At 45.2% G+C, this 16,984-nt stretch overlaps 1 protein-coding gene across 1 annotated transcript in view; it reads right to left on the reverse strand.

Moving 5' to 3' along the window:
• Nucleotides 1-10,958, reverse strand: part of Tmem94 (transmembrane protein 94) — a 37,163-nt gene extending 26,205 nt beyond the window's left edge. Inside the window, exon 1 of the mRNA XM_021635654.2 lies at nucleotides 10,824-10,958. The gene's annotated coding sequence lies outside the window, so the exon portion shown is untranslated. The remainder of the gene's footprint in view (nucleotides 1-10,823) is intronic.
• Between the last annotated feature and the right edge of the window lie 6,026 nt (nucleotides 10,959-16,984).

Consider the following 16,984-nt stretch of genomic DNA (forward strand, 5'->3'; position numbering starts at 1 on the left):
GACTTGAAATGAGGGCTGGAGAGATGGTTCAGTGGTTGTGAACACTGGTTACTCTTAGAGCAACCAGTTCAATTCCCAGCACCCACATGGTGGCTCAGAACCATCTATAATGGGATCTGATGCCCTCTTCTGTCCTGCAGACATACATAAAGACAGAGCACTCATATACATACATGAATAAAACAAACAAAAAAATACATTAAAAAAAAAAGACTGAAATGATATGTCTCCTTGCAACATTGCAGAAAACCACAATGGATCAAAATGCAGAGAACAAGTGCCCCTGACATATCTACAACACAGCTCCAACAGCTAGGGCTCAGGGATCACAGCAGAACAGGGGGTGGAAGATCTTAAGAACCAAGGAAAGAGGAAGTCTGCTGTGAGATTTTATCTCCTGGAAATGTCAGAGAAGTTATACCTATGCTAGTCTCACCAACACAACTGTCTAAACAAGACCTGAACAAAGACACTGAACACATACTAACATGGAAAGGGAAATCTCATGGTACCCCCACCTTAGATCTATAGCCAACTAAGGATTGTTGAGAACAGAAGAACAGTCTTCCCCAGGGTAGAACCCCCAAACTGGTTATCCAATACCAAATAGTCAGCCCTAAAATTATATACATACAAGAAAGATCATCTGAGGCTGGGCAGTGGTGGCACATGTCTTTAATCCCAGAACTCAGGGAGGCAGAGACAGGTGGATCTCTGTAAGTTAGAGGCTGGCCTGGTCTACAGAGAAAGTTCTAGAACAGCCAGAACTATACAGAGAAACCTTATCTCAGAGAAAGAAAGAAAGAAAGAAAGAAAGAAAGAAAGAAAGAAAGAAAGAAAGAAAGAAAGAAAGGAAGGAAGGAAGGAAGGAAGGAAGGAAGGAAGGAAGGAAGGAAGGAAAAAAATAAAGATTATATGAACTGAGCAGGTGATATTTATATATTTTGAATACACACACAGACACACACATATGTATACACAACAATTAAGTGGGTCTCTGTGAGTTTAAGGACAGTCTGGTCTACATAGTGAGTTCCAGGCCAGCCAGGGCTACAAAGTGAGATCCTGTCTCAAACAAACCAAAAAAAATAGCCCATGAGTTGAAAGCAAACAGGAGAAAGGTGCATGGGAAGGGTTGCAGGGAGGAATGGAAAGGAGGGAAACAACGTAATTAAATTTTAATTAAAAAAAACATTTTTCAAAGGAAGACTGTCTCTGTTTACAAAGTAAATAATGCAGTCTCCAGAAAATGGTAAGGAGTCTACAAGTACAAGGTTGTAAGGCTAAAATACAAATATATGTCCTATTTCTAGTGTCAGCCAGATGGCTCGGTGGGTGGAGGGCCCTTGCTGCCAAGCCTGATGAGCTGAGTTCAGTGCCTGCTACCCACATGTAGAAAGGAAGAGTGGACTCCTGAAAGCTGCCCTCTGACTTCAGCACACACAATATGGCACACACAACCACAAACACACACAAAATAAATAAACGTAGAGGCTGGAGAGAGACGGCTCAGCAGTCTGGAGCCCTTTGTTGCTCTTGCAGAGGACTGTAGTTCAACTCCCAGCACCCACATGGTGGCCCAGAGCTGTCCATAACTCTAGCTGCAGATCAAGCACCCTTTCCTGACCTCCAGGGTACGTGCATACATGTAAGACATTCCTACATATAAAAATTTTTTAAAAAGTGTAAAAATTTATTTCAAAGGGAGCTGGAGAGATGGCTCAGCAGGAAAGAGCACCGGCTGTTGGAGCAGAAGACCCAGGTTCGGTTCCAAGCACCCACATAAGACAGCTCACAAGTACCTGGAACTCTAGTTCCAGGGCAACAGACTCCTTCTCCCCTCCATAGGCACCTTCATATATATGGTACACATACATACATTCAGGCACATTAAATAAATGAATAAATGTTTTGAAGTTAGACTGATTGATTCATTTTATGTATATGAGTGGGTTTTTTTTCTGCATGTATGGATGTATATTATGTGTGTGCCTAGTGCACTTTAAGGTAGGTCAGATGAGGACATCAGATTCCCTGGGATGAAGTTAAGGGGCCACCATGTGGGTGCTGGGAACCAAACTCGGGGTCTCTAAAAGAGCAACAAGTGCTCTGAACCACTAAGCCATTTCTCTAGACCCAAATAAAAAACTAGGGGATGGCTCAGAAGATTAAGTATGTCTCATGTAAGTGTGAGTGTGGAGTCCGGGTGCCCGGTGACCATTTAGAGGCCCAGGTAAACATGGCACCATGCCTGTAATCCCAGCACTTGGAAGGCAGAGACAGAGTCCTCAGAGCAAGCTGGTTGGCTAGACTAGCCAAATAGCCATGCTTTCAGTTCTGTGAGAGACTCCTTTTCAGTACATGAGGTGCAAACTGGGCAGTGATGGCCTTTAATGCCAGCACTCAGAAGGCAGAGGCAGCTGGATCTCTGTAAGTTTGAGGCCAGCCTGCTCTACAGAATGGGTTCCAAGACAACCAAGGCTACACAGAGAAACCCTGTCTTGAAAACAAACAGACACACACACCCGAATATGTGCATACTCATGCTCTCATACACATGAGAACATGCATACATATATACCTATGAAAAAAGAAAAGTTACCCTTATTTTTATTCAAAATAGCCCTGCACCAGAGATCAGTTCAAGCGGTCATTCACAGGAGAATGGATGAGCAGAGCAGTCTCCCACTGCAGTGGAACAATCCTGTGGTGAGGTGTAAGACAGAACTGAGTGGTAACATACACAGCGGTTTAGCTCAATCTCAAGACAGTTGCTGCGTGACATAAAACAGTATCTGATACAGAACTCCATCCAGGAAACCATGAGCCAAAAATAAACCTCCCCTCTCCTTCAGTGATTATCTTGGGACTTTCTTCCAGCAACAGAAAGCTGACCAGCACACTAAAGAGCGAATGCTTCACAGACGAGGGACGATGGCTTCCGAAGCGTAAACTAACATCCCTCCCTCAGGAAGAGAGATTTGCCTTGTTTGCTTCGGTTTCTCAAGTGCTTGGGACGGTGAGTATATGCTACCATACGTGAGGGTGCCGCTGTGTTATACAAAAAGCCTCAAACTCATCACCCTCCATTCTCAGCCTCCCAGATAGCTGGGGCTATAAGCATGAGCCACAGAGACATTTACAATATAAACAGTCTGGGGACTGCTATAAAAACAGATAGCTAAGGGCTGGTGAGGCGGCTCCAGCTGGCAAGCCTAAGGACCTGAGGACCCGAATGGCAGGAGAAGGTCAAGTCCTGCAGGATTCTCTCACTTTCACATGCGCGCGCACACACACACACACACACACACACGAGCCTGCACACATACACATACACAGAAAGTGAACAAACAAAACTGTAATTTAAAAAATAAGTACAATGTAGGTTTTCCCTGAATACTAAACAGGAACAACAGGCGCTGCAGGGGCCTCACGGGGGTGGGAGGTGGGGGGTCCTGCGGGACCAGGAAAGTCTCTCTGAGCCTGGGGGTGGGGAAGTGGGGGGGACCCAAACAAAAGCTACAGGTCCGAAGAGGGCACCAAGGAGAAAGGTGCACAGCCTTGGAAGACTGCAATGGAGTATCTGGTGGCAGCAGACAGTGAAGAAGGTAGAGAGACGCCACACCATACGAGAGAGGGATCAGAGACTAACATGGAGGCCCAAGGGCCAGGCCAAAGAGGACTCACTGACAGTTCCTGAGGGGTATTTGAAAGAGATTTTTGGTTTTTGTTTTGTTTTTAAAAGATGAGAGGAAGATGCTGAGCATGGTGGCACACGCCTGTGATCCCAGCACTGAGGGAGGCTGAGGGAGGCAGAGGCAGGCGGATCTCTGTGAGTTCGAGGATAGCCTGGTCTATAAATTGAGTCCAGGACAGCCAAGGCTACACAGAGAAAACCTGTCCTAAAAGAGATGGGGGGGGGGGGGGAAGAGAAGAAGATACAACATGCAGGAGAGTTAGAGGAAAACTATAACAATCTTGTGTTGCCACAAGTAGCTACAAAAAAAAAAAAAAATTTTTTTTTTAAAGGCTGCAACAACAGCCATGGAAAGAAAGGACAGATGTTCCCGCTGCCAAGCTCAGAACCAAGACCAAAAAAGCAAGTAGGGTCCATGGCTCTGGTTGAGGGTGAAGTGAGGAGCCGTCTGCTCTAACATGATCTGTGCTAACTAGGCTTGCACAGTGGCCTCGCTCAACACACCAAACAATATTTGATAGGTTCATATTTAGTTAAATATCTGTACCCAAAGGGAAGTAATTAGTGTTACTGCTGTGCTGGGTGAGAGTATTTCAACAGCAGGCTATCAGGTTTATCCTTCTAGTCAATATTTTTTATCAATGGTTTGAGTGAGAAAACAGATGGTATGGTAATCAAATTCTTAGACAGCATAACCCTGGGAAAAATACCAAAGCTAGGATCCAAGGAGATCTCAACAGGTTGCAAAGATGAGCCCAATCCGATAGGCTCGATTTAACTGGGAATGGTAGAAAGCTCTCATCCCAGGCTGCAAAAACAAAAAAACAAAACAAAACAAAATAAAACAAACAAACAAACAAAAAAACACTGCGTAAACTACTGTAAATGGCTTAGTCAAACACAGCTCCTGCGTGAGCACAGCGCAGCTCTCAAAGCTCATTATCATTCAGTCTACATAATACATGTCCATTGGTCCCAGCAAGAACAATAGCTCATCTCTGTCTATACAGAGCATGCCTGGAACACTCTGGTAAGTTGCACAACAATCTATGTGTTCCTTTTTTTATTTTTGTTTTTGAGATAGCTCTGGCTGCCCCGGAACTCACTATGGAGACCAAGCTGGCCTCAAACTCACAGACCCTGCCTCCGCCCCAAGTGCTAGGACTAGTGCCTGTACCATCACTCCTGGCTATGACATACATGCATGACAAATATGTGAAAGTCAGAAGACAACTTTTAGAAGTTGATTCTATCCTTCCTTCACATGGAACCAGGAACTGAAATCAGGTGGCTGGGCTTGAGAGAAAAGCTCCTTACCTGCCGAACTGTCTCATCAGCCCCCATAATACAGAACACAGAGAGGAAAACAGAAGCCAGAGATGGTGGTTCACCTCTGTAATCTCAGCACCAAGGAGGCTGAGGCAAGAGGATCACCTCAAATTCAAAGACAACCTGTTCTACACAGCCGGGGCTGCAGAGTGATACCTTAGCCAACGTGGAAATTAAAAATAAATAAATAAAGGAGGAAAAAGACACAACGACAGGCTCTCAGAGAGCAGAAACCAGATGTGGGAACAATGACAGGAGAGACGGGAAGGTAGGCCAGCCTAGTCTATCAAGTGATAATGAGACGCAGAAAAAGAGCAAAGAGCCTGGCGTGCTAGCACATGCCCATAATCCCAGCGTCACCCGGGAGGCAGAGACAGGCAGATCACTGTGAGTTTGAGGCCAGCCTGGTCTACATAGTGAGTTCCAGGAAGTCAAGGCTACACAGAGAAACCCTGTCTTGAAAACCAAAAAACAAACAAACAAACAAAAAAGCAGAAAAAGATGAGAAGTCAGAAAAGAAGAACGGACAAAGAGGAGACGGAAGGAGGAGAACGCAGAAGAGAAGGAAAAGAATACAGAAGTTAGATGATACCCGACATCAAGGATTGTAACACTATAGTACTCAAAGCAATGTGGTATTGGCTTGGCATTTGAGAATCCAAAAACAGATCCAGACATTGTTGGACAATTGATTTTTAAGACAAGTACAAAAAGAATTCAGTAGGGGAAGGAAGTCTTTACCAAAGGCAGCCAGAACAACTGAACATTCCAGTGGGAAGAAAATGCCAACAATCACACATAGGACCTAATGACCTTCAAAAGCCTATGCACAGCAAAGGTACCAGTCTTGGATTTGTTTGGTTTGTTTTCTTTTTTCAAGACAGGGTTCCTCTGTGTGGCCTTTGTAGACAAGGCTGGCCTTGAACTCACAGAGATCTACCTCCCTCTGCCTTCCTGAGTGTTGGGACTAAAGGTGTGTGCCACCATACCCAGCTCAAAAGCAACAGTTAATGGTGTGACAAGACAGCCTACAGAATGGAGAAAGAACCTTTGCTAGATGTACATCTGATGAAATATTAATATATAGAGAATACAAAGAACTCAAAATGCTAACCAACAGGAAATCAAACAACCCACTCAATAAATGAGCTTACAAAACAGACAGCTGGTTCGCAAAAGATGAAATGCAGATAGCCAGTAAACATATTGAAAACTTCCACCTTCACCAGCTGTCAGAGAAATGCAGATCTAAATTATATTGAAATTCCACCTCACCCGAATCAGACTGGCAGTTGTTAAGAAAACAAGTAACAACAAGTGATGACAAAGACATGGACAAAAAAGGACCAGCATCCACTGCTGGAGGGAATGAAAACTGCTCCAGCCACTAAGAAAATTCAAATTCAAAACAGCTAAGTATAGTGGCAATGCCTTTTATCCAAGCACTCAGGAGGCAGACGTAGGCAAATCTGAGTTTGAAGCCAACCTGGCCTACAGAGGGAGTTCCAGGATAGCCAGGGCTGGGTATAGAGACCCTGTCTTGAAAAAACAAAAACAAAATAAACAAAAAAACTTCAAGCTATATCTACCATATGACCCAGCTATGTAAGACTCCAGTCATAAGACTCCAAGTCAACTTCACAGACAGTTGCACAACCATGTTGACCAGCATGTTCAAAACAGCTGAGTTAGAGAACCAGCCTCTGTGGGTGACCAACAGTGGAAGAATGGAGAAGAAAAGTGTCCTACGTGTACACATGAGATTTTATTCAGCCATGAAGAACAAAGTTATATCATTGCAGAAAAATGATATAAAAATGATATAAAATGGATATAATTGGAGAGAATCATATTGAGTGGATTACATCAGAAGAGAGGAATTTTAATTTAGAACATGGCTGCTCTGGCAAGAGATCACATCCAAAGACCTTTTAGTCTGGAATACAAACATGCCTTTAATCTTTAATCCAGGGGTCAGAGGCAAGCAGATCTCTGAGTTCAAGACCAGCCTGGTATAGAGCAAGTATCAGGTAAAGAAAAGCTTAGGTCCAGGTGTGGTGGCACATGCTTTTAATCCAAACAATGAAGGCAAAGTTAGTTTGTGGAAGGAATAATCTGTTTGAAAGTGATGTTTAATTAAGTGGCAGAAAAAGTGACGAACGAGAGAAAGATTTGACAGAAGGGGCGAGAGAGAGAGAGAGAGAGAGAGAGAGAGAGAGAGAGAGAAAGAGAGGAAGAGAGGGAGAGGGAGAGAGAGAGAGAGAGAGAGAGAGAGAGAGAGAGAGGAGAGGAGGTATTTTACCAGGACAGTAATAGAGTTAGTTTGAGGCCAAGCAGAGCAATTCAGGGGTTGAGAGATGCCAGATTGAATTAAGTTAGCTGGGAGAGGAGTTTGAGCCAGGCAGCTCAGAGCACAGTAAGAACAAGAAAAGGTGAGCTTATTAAGAAGTCTCAAAGGCTGAACACATTCTAGTCCTAGTTTAAACTGTACCAAGGCTAGAAGCTTCCAGGACTAGGCCTAAGTTAGACAGAGAGAGGCAGGAAGCCTCCAAGACAACAATTCAAACAGTCAAATAAAAGTTCCTTTTACACACCAGGTTCAAAGTGTTTATATTTTTCTTGCGTTTTTGGCTCCTAAATTTTTTTTTTTAAGATTTATTTATTTATTATGTATACAGTATTCTGCCTGAATATATGCGTGTGAGCCAGAAGAGGCACCAAATCTCATTGTAGATGGTTGTGAGCCACCATGTTGTTGCCGGGACTTGAACTCAGGACCTCTGGAAGAGCAGACAGTGCTCTTAACCTCTGAGCCATCTCTCCAGCCCCTGGCTCCTAAATTTTACATAGATACAAATCTCTCTCTCTCTCTCTCTCTCTCTCTCTCTCTCACACACACACACACACACACACACACACACAGGAATGACATGAAAGAAGCAAAACTATCTAGAACAGTGGTTCTCAGCCTCTGTGTTGCAATCCCCATATCAGATGTTTGCATAACAGTTTGAAATAACAACAAAATAATTTTGTGGTTGGAGGACACCGCAACACAAGGCTCGGTACTGTATTAAAGGGCCGAAGCGTTAGGAAGGTTGAGAACCACTGATCTAGGAGAACAAAAGTGACCAGCTAGACAGGGAGAAATGAGAGAGAGGGATGAGAAAGGGGTCGTGGTCAATTTATAACAGACACTGATGTGAACTCATCCTTCTGTGACACAGGTTAGGTACAGTGAATATATACAGTGAAGGAAAACGTCAGACTCAGGTGAGGGGAGCCTCCAATCCGTGCTAAGTTAAGTGAAGTGAGCGGTCACAAAAAGACAATCGTGATTTCTCTTTTATGAGTTTTCTAGAATGTTGAAAAACAAAAGAGACAGAAAGTACAATGGAAATTGGCAGGGATAGGAACAATGGTGAATGGAGAGTTCAACCATAGTTTCAGGTAATGAAAATGAAAAAAATTCTAGAAATAGATGGTGGTGAGAGGCACACAATACTTCGAATGTACTAAACGCTACAGAGCCTGTTAAAATGCTGACTTTCATGAAATAAGTATTTTACCACCATTAAAAAAAATCAGCAGCTGGGCATGGTGGCACATGCCTGTGATCCCAGCAGAGGAGGCAGAGGCAGGCAGATTTCTGGTTCAAAGCCAGTCTGGTCTACAAAGTGAGTCCAGGACAGCCAAAGCTACACAGAGAAACCCTGTCTCAGAACAAAACAAAATAAAATAACAAAAGAAAAGAAAAGAAAAGAAAAGAAAAGAAAAGAAAAGAAAAGAAAAGAAAAGAAAAGAAAAGAAAATCCTGGCTTTGCTTATCATTACCAAAGCGGTGGTCTTTCTTGAGTCTGCTGTCAGCTCAAGCAGGGCCATACTCTGGGAGTTCACCTTCCTGTCTCTCGGCAGTAACATCTTTCCTATCTTTCCTGGTGGTTTTCATTTGCCTCCTGCAAGGGCAGCCCCGATATCTCAAGAATCTTCCTCAAGTGGATCCTTAAATTATAGAAACTGAGATGGCACACTTACGCTAAAACTCAAAGCAATCAATGAGATCTGCCAGGTTTAGGGAGCATCAAGGTCTGGTTGAAATCTGGCCTCACGTGCCTCGACACACCTTGTGACCAGCAAGCACTGTTTACCACCGTCTCAGCAGCCACAGGCAAAGCTGGTTATTATACAAACCCCTGATCACCAAACCACACAGCAGCTGGGTCTTCCAGAAGGAAAACATTCCGATTTCAGCCTAACCTTTACTTCACCCAGGCGTGCTTCCCAACTAGACTTTAAAACAGTTTTAAAGAACCCTTTTCAGCCTTTGGAATGTCTTTTCAACCATGGAAGACATGGTGGAAACAACAGAGTCACAATAGCAACAAGACAAAAACCACCAACAAGCACATGGGAAGGTACAGAGGGATGCCGGGAGCCTTCTCACTTGAAAGTCAGGAATGTCCTTAGGGCCCTGTGGGTCTTTGTGGCTCACATCTCACTGGCCAGGGTGGGTTAAATAATATCTGGGGTGTAGGCAGGCTCCATGTGACTGCTCCTCCCTCTCCAGTCGAGTTTGGTTCTGGAGTAATGTAGGGGAAAAGTGCAGAGAGGAACCAGAGGACTGTGACCTTTATTGCTCATTTGTTCTTCAGGAGGTAAACCTTCCAAGAGGTTGGTTCTCTTCCCTGCAAGCTGGCACTCCCTAGCCACTTAAAATAGAAACGGCAAGTGTTTTCTGTTTTCTTTCCATCTCACTGCCTGGTCGGCCTCTTGTGGGCTAATCAACTGTGAAGTCTGGATACCAAAGGGGGTGAGGTGAGGTAGACATTCAAGGACATAAACTACCTGGGGGCTGGCTATCAAAGGACAGCTTGTACCTCACCTCCCTAGTCCATGCAGTGCCCCCCAGAATCCAGGTTTCCCTGCGTGTAATTCTAGCAAGAGAGAACATCATAAAGCAGGTGAAATTACACTTCGTGTTTGTAGATTTATTTGAACAGCTACCTCCTGCTCCAGGGTGAGTCCAGCTCGTACCGTGGCAGGATTCTGAAAGTGACTGTCAAACTTTTTGATTCCATCAGTCGCTCTTTCTTGACTTTTTCGATACTGAACCTCACCTATGCTTCTGCCTTGAGGGTTTCGCAGCAGAGAAAACGAGGGGATGGCACGGAAATTGCTTTACGGGATTGCAAACGCTGTAGTGCAAGGGTTGCTTCTGAAGAGGCTTTACAAGACGGCGAAAGCGGGAAGGCACACCCGACTGCAACGCCGCAGCCTTGCAATGAGCCACCAGTCCCTGACGGTGTCTATCAGCGGGGCCAGGCGCGCGCGGCACACTGTCAGCTCCCGCCCGGCGACCCGGCGCGCGCCCGGGGAGACAACCGTCTTTATTGGGGCCGGGGACACCCAGAGGCCTACAAATAAACACTCGTGGCATCACGATTGGCAGCCCCCTGGCCCAGGGCCCAGCCACGACGAACCTGGGCCAAGGATCCTTTGTTGGACACAACCTTTATTTCTGACGAGGGACCCCCCCCGCCCGGCGAGGGGCAAACCAGGATAGAGAGGGAAAATAAGAAAACAAAAAACCCCTGAGGACGCGAGGGAAGGAGACGGCCGGGACTCGGAGGCGGGCGCGGGTCCCTCGATTTCCGCAGAGGGACGCCCCTTTTGATGCCACTTGCTGGGTGCACGCCCCAGACACTCCTCGCCTTGGGTAAGAACTCGGAGGATGCAAAAGGTCGGGCCCCACGCCCCCTTGCTCCCCGCTTCTGGCCACGGGCCTTTTCGTACTTACCCGGGCCCCTCGGACCGGTCTTCCTCGCCCGCGTCCTCTCCCCTCCCAGCCCCCTCCTCACTTCACATCCCCGCCTCCGGGGGCCGCAGCCATGTCAGTTATGGGCAACTCCGAGGAGGCTTGCCTCCTTGCCCCGACAACAGAGGCTCAGGCCAACCACCTAAAGCCCTGGACGCTGATTGGGTGAGATTCGAGATGGTGGAAGTTTCTCATGTTTTTATTGGCTGTTTCCTGCGCTAAGCTGTAACTTCAACCGCCCCTCTGGAAGCCTGGCGGAATTGTGAGGTAATTTATGCTGAAGTGAGACCTGGAAGTCTGGATCCTACCTTGAGCTCGATGCTACTGAGTTTTCAGCTCTGGAGAACCTGACAAGAAGGGACCACGCAACTTCCTCCCCATTAGTTTTTCCACTAAATTGTTCTAAAGTCATGGGCAGGCAATTCCTTCCTCCCTTTATTAGTATTTTTTTTTTTAATAAGACCCTTGCAAGATCGCCTTATCTCTATTTTCTTCAATTCTTTCTCCCTGTTTGTTAAAGTCTCTCAGGACTAAAAACTGTGTTCAACCCAAAGCTGAAGAGAATCTAGAGTAATATTGTTATTTCACCCTCAGTTCTTTAAAATCTAAAGGGAAAAACAAGCTAAAAAATTGTTTTTCTAGATAATTACAGAAATCGCTTGGGAACCCTCTCTTGGGAAAACAAAATTAGCCTGTGTCAGTATTTACTTCCATTTTCCCAGAGTTCTAAGTCTGGAAGAAGAGTTGCTTAAAAAAACACACACGAAAAAAAAAAACTGTTTATGAAGTTGGAAAGGGTCATGAAGCTGGCCCTGGGAAGAAAAAGCCCCCTTCCTTATATTAACGAATTTAAGCATTTAATTAAAATTCCTCTTTTTAGCTAGACAAGAAGTCATTTTACTGATTTAACTGTTTAAAACCAGTTCAGCTGTTACCTAAAACACCCATACATTCATGGCTCTTTCCTTCCAACACAAAAATCTACAGTTTTTCATTACAGATGGAAAAGTCTAACTCTGTGCACATAACATGAGGGAGTATGTATGCATTTTCAGGTCTCATTTTCTGTCACATGGACTCACTACAGTCTCAAACATGATGGAGAACTTTGCCCAGTGGCCCTCTGAGCTTTTAAGTTTCTTTATGGCTAATAACAGCCAATATGCAAATACATGCCTGTCAGAAAGTTTACCTCCAACACTCCCTTTCCCAAGCACCTTCCCTGTTTGTTAAACAGAACTGGTTAATTACTTGTCTTAGGTCTTTCTACTTCATTCCACAAAACATGGTGCCCTTGGGAAATGTTGGGCATTCGTCCTGCCTTTCTTAGTTTAGGGTTACTCTTGCTGTGACGAAACACTGAGACCAGAGAAACTTGGGTAGAAAAGGGTTTATTCAACTTAAGCTTCCACATCACAGTTCATCATCAAAGGAAGTCAAAAAAAGAGCAGGGACCTGGAGGCAGGAGCTGATGCAGAGGCCACTTACTGGCTTGCTTCCCATGGCTTACTCTTCTTAGAGAACCTAAGACCACCAGTCCAGGGACGGCACCACACAAAATGGGCTGGGCCCTTCCCATCAATCACTAAGAAAATGTCTTACAGGCTTGCCTGCAGCCTCTTAGGGAGGTAAGGCTCTCCCCTTCTCTAATGACTCTAGCTTGTGTCAAGTTGTCGTAAAACTGGCCAGTACAACTGAACCCTTGTCAGCTTGACACACAAACACATCACGTTTCAATTAGACCTTTCCTTTCTCATTTATCCCCAAGATGGCATGTTATTAATATCACAATATTTTTATATTTATACATTACCTCAAAAATCCCAGTCCTTACAAATTCAAACACTTTAAAACTTTAGTCTCTTTAAAAATATCGTATCTCTTTAAAAATCCAAAATCTCTTTTAAAAGTTTAAGTCTTTCAGCTGTGGGATTGGGGGAGGGGGGTTGGGGAATTAAATGCCTTCTTTCTTCAAGAGGGAAGAACCAGGGCACAGTCACAATATGAACAAAACAAAATCAAACTTCAGCAGTGTAGATAACTCAGGGTCCAGTTATCTGTGATTCACTCATGATCTTCTGGGCTCCTCCGAGGGGCTTGGGTCACTTCTCTTGACTCAGCGGAGTCAAGCTGGAGCCACTCCAAGGTTGCTACTGCTCTTGGTGCTCATCTTAGGTACTGGCATGTCCAAAATGCTGGCTTCTGCTACAGCTGTACTGCACTTTTAACCCCACAGCAGTAACCAATAATCCGAGCTAGCTTCCTGATGTCAAGTTTCAGCTTCTCTGTATGACTCCTCCAATCCCACGCCTTAAACTGCCACTGAAGGCTGCACGTTCATCAATGGCCTCTCCAGGTGCCAAGCCTCAGCTGCTTTCCAGGACCCCTTCATGCCATCAAAACCAGCACCACCTGGGTGACTCTCACACTACCAAGTTCAGGTGCCAGCACAAGGTACCACTTTGGCAGCCTCTGGACCACAGCTTGTGTTGACTCTCAGGAAACACTTCCCAGGAGATTTCAACTTAATAGCAATGATCTCTTCTCAGTCACAGTTGATTCTTCAGCCCCAGCTGACCAGCATCCAGTTCCCAGTAAAGCAAAGGTTTTACTCTAGTGGTTGTGGTTTCTTATTAATCAAGCTATAGCTCACCAGACACCACAGACTCTTCACACAAAAGCGTGCGCACACACACACACCCCAACCCCAGTAAGTCACTGCATTCCTCTGAAACTTCACAAGCCAGGCCTTCATCATCTGCACTGCTCTCAACATTCTCATTTTCCAAGCTCCTACAGAAAAGCTCACTGAACTCAACACTCACTGGCTTTTCTAGATCAAAGTCCTTCTTCCCAATCCTCCCCCAAATAACACTTTCAGGTCTGTAAAGGCAATCCCCTACTTCTGTTACTAACTTGTCTTCATTAGGGTTACGAGAGTGTGATAAAACACCATGACCAAAGTTCTTGGGAGAAAAGGGTTTATTCAGCCTGTGCTTCTATATCACAGTTCATCAAAGGAAGCTGGGACAGGAACTCTACCATGACAGAGACCTCGAGGCAGGAGTGATGTGCAGGAAGCCATGAAGGGGCTCCACTTACCGGCTTGCTTCTCATGGCTCACTCAGCCTGCTGCCTTCCAGAACCCAGGACCACCTACGCAGGGATGATTTCACCCACAATGGGCTGGGTCCTCCCCCATCACTTGCAACAAAAACAAACAAACAAAAAAGTCCTACAGGCCTGCCCACAGCTTGATCTTATGGAGGCATTTGTAGTGAAAGTTTGGAATTTTGGTTTCTTTAAAACAGAAATAGGGGACTAGAGAGATGGCTCAGAGGTTAAGAGCACTGGCTGCTCTTGCAAAGGTCCTGAATTCAATTCCCAGCAACCACACAGCGGCTCACAACCATCTAGAATGAGATCTGTACACACTGAATAAATGAATAGTTTTTTAAAAACACAGAAATATAAGAATGTGCTCTTGTTTTAGTCCCAGGTGTAGGGATGTGGAGCTGCTTCCGAGTGTCTCAAGCAGCTGGTTATGATTCGCCTCGTGCTCTAGCAGAAGCATGGTTTTGCCAGCTGCAGATAATTTCTGTGTGACATTTGGAATCCTAGGAACTTTTCAGGGGGTGCATAAATTCAAGGGCCTGGAGAGGCATGTTGGTGGTCGATTAGGGGGGTTGTCTGCAGTATGTTAGTAGCTGTGATGAAAGAAGAAACATAAGGAAAGAAATTAGATTCAAGAATTTTTCTAATTTCTCTCTCCTCTCTCTCTTTGTTTCTCTCCTGTCTAGTGTTAGGGGGGTGAAACCAAGAGGGAAAAAGAAGAGCCCATAATGTAGTAAAGATAGGCGACAGGCATTTTCTCAACTGAGGCTCCCTCTCATGACTCAAGTTGACATAAAACTAGCCACAACACTGCCCCAATTCATACTGGGTTTTTTTTTGTTTTGTTTTGTTTCAGTTAGGGTGACTGTCTAGCTCTACTTGGCCTGCACCAGGCTGGCTTCAAACTCACAGGGATCCTCCTGCCTCTGCCTCCCAAGGGCTGAGATTAAAGCTGTGTCCCACTAGACCCAGCCCTACTTCCTATCGTACCCTGGCCCCTGTGAGCCACACATCCCTCTGGGCCCCACTTATAGACTTTTTGAACAACACTGCAGTGAACTTAAGCTGAGTGCCTGCCAGTTTAAAGGGCTGTGAGACACTCCTTTGTCCCTCACACCCTCCCCAAGTCAGTCCCCCCCCCCAACAACAACAAAAACTTGCTGGGTTTTTGTTATTGTTTTTGTTTTTGAGGCAGGGTATCTCTATGTTGCCCTGCATGTCCTGGAATTTGCTGTGCAGACCAGGCTGGCTTTGAACTTACAGAGTTCAAAGAGAAAATGGCTCAAGCCCAAACATGCCAATAACATACTGTAAAGCACCTTGGATAGCCTTTCCAAGGTTCTGAGACAAGTTGTCTAATCTCATCCAATGCAAGCAGCTAGGTGTGCAATCCTTCATTTTTCTGAAGCATCTTCAGTCTCTCTAAGAGAGTCCTGAGAAGAGGTCCAAGACCTACCAGCACAGGTTTTTCATTTCTGTCTCTCTTTTTTTCCTCAGCATTCTTAGAATGAGAAGCCACCCCTGTGATCTTAGTCTCTTCCTTTCCAACCTCAAATGCTACTACCATCTTGAGGTCTTGGCTATTGCTTTTTCTCTGTGACTGAATTGCCCTTCCTGGCCTCCTTGCTTCCTCATTGGCTCCTTATCACCCTTTCAGCTTGGGTAGGCTTTGTCCCTCTGTTTTCTCATAATTGCTGGTGGATAATTGTGTCACCTTGCTTATCATGTGGGTTGTATCTTTGGCAGAAAACAGTATTAATAATGCATAAGTATTATGCAAGTCTCTTTTCCTCCTCCCACCTGATGGGGACAATGTTACCAGCACCTCTGAGCTCGCACATCAGTGTCAGGAGATAGCAGGATAAAGGCAGACATGAGAAAAGCTAATCCCTGAGTGACTTGACTTACCTGGGAAGCATAGGCAGGTACTAGCAGATAGGATGTGAGGAGTTTTGGAGTTGTTTCAGGAGTGGGGAAAGTTGTTGGAATTTTTGATATGGTGATGGTTTTTGTTTTTTGTTTGTTTGTTTGTTTGTTTTAAGACAGGATCTCACCATGTAGCTTTGGCTCTCCCAGAACTCACTTTGTAGTTCCAGGAGACCAGGCTAGCCTCAGACTCCCAGAAAACCACCTGCCTCTGCCTCCTGAGTGCTGGGATTAAAGGTGTATGCCACCAGGCCCCCCACCTGTGGTGATTTTTTCTATCTTTTTATTATTTTGGGGTACATGTGGGCTCCATGGTACATGTTTTAAAGTTAAAAAAAAAAAGTAAAAGAATCAGTTCTCTCATTCCACTGTGGAATGAGAACTGAACTCAGGCAAAGAGGCTTGCAACATCGGTTTTGGGTTTTTTGTTATTGTTTTTGAGACAGGGTATCTCTATATAGCCCTGAGTGTCCTGCGTTTTGCTGTGTAGGCCAGGCTGGCTTTGAACTTATAGAGATCTGCCTGCCTCTGCCTCTGGCTACTGGGGTTAATATGGAGCCCCAGCACACCCTGCACATTGCTGGTTTGGTTTGGGTTTGTTGGGTTTCTTTTCTTTTCTTTTCTTTTTATCCTCGTTTTGGTGTCATACTGAAGCCCAGGCTGGCTGGCCTCCAATTTACTCTGCTTAAGATGGCTGTGGATTCCCCATCCTCCTGCTGCCCCTTCCAAGTGCTAGACAGGTATGTACAACAAAGCAAGAGGAAGATGTATTTTAAAAGAAGGAAGATGGCTGTGGGTGTAGCTCAGTTGGTAGAGCACCTGCCTAGCATGAATGAAGCCCGGGTTTGTCTCCTGCACCACACAAGTCGGTCGTGCTGGTTCAGACCTGTGATACTAGGAGGTGGAAGCAGGAAGCAGAACCAGAAGACAAGATCATTTTTCAGTGACAGTGAGTACGAGGCCAGCCTGGGGCTACATGAGACCATATCTCAGAGAGAGAATGAGAGTGAGGAAGTGAGGAAGGTAAGAAAAAGAAGGAAGGAAGGAAGGAAGGAAGGAAGGAAGGAAGGAAGGAAGGAAGGAGAGGGAAGGAGGGAGGGAAG

Source organism: Meriones unguiculatus, chromosome 7, assembly GCF_030254825.1.
Source record: "Meriones unguiculatus strain TT.TT164.6M chromosome 7, Bangor_MerUng_6.1, whole genome shotgun sequence".
In the NCBI taxonomy this organism is placed as follows: Eukaryota; Metazoa; Chordata; class Mammalia; order Rodentia; family Muridae; genus Meriones; species Meriones unguiculatus.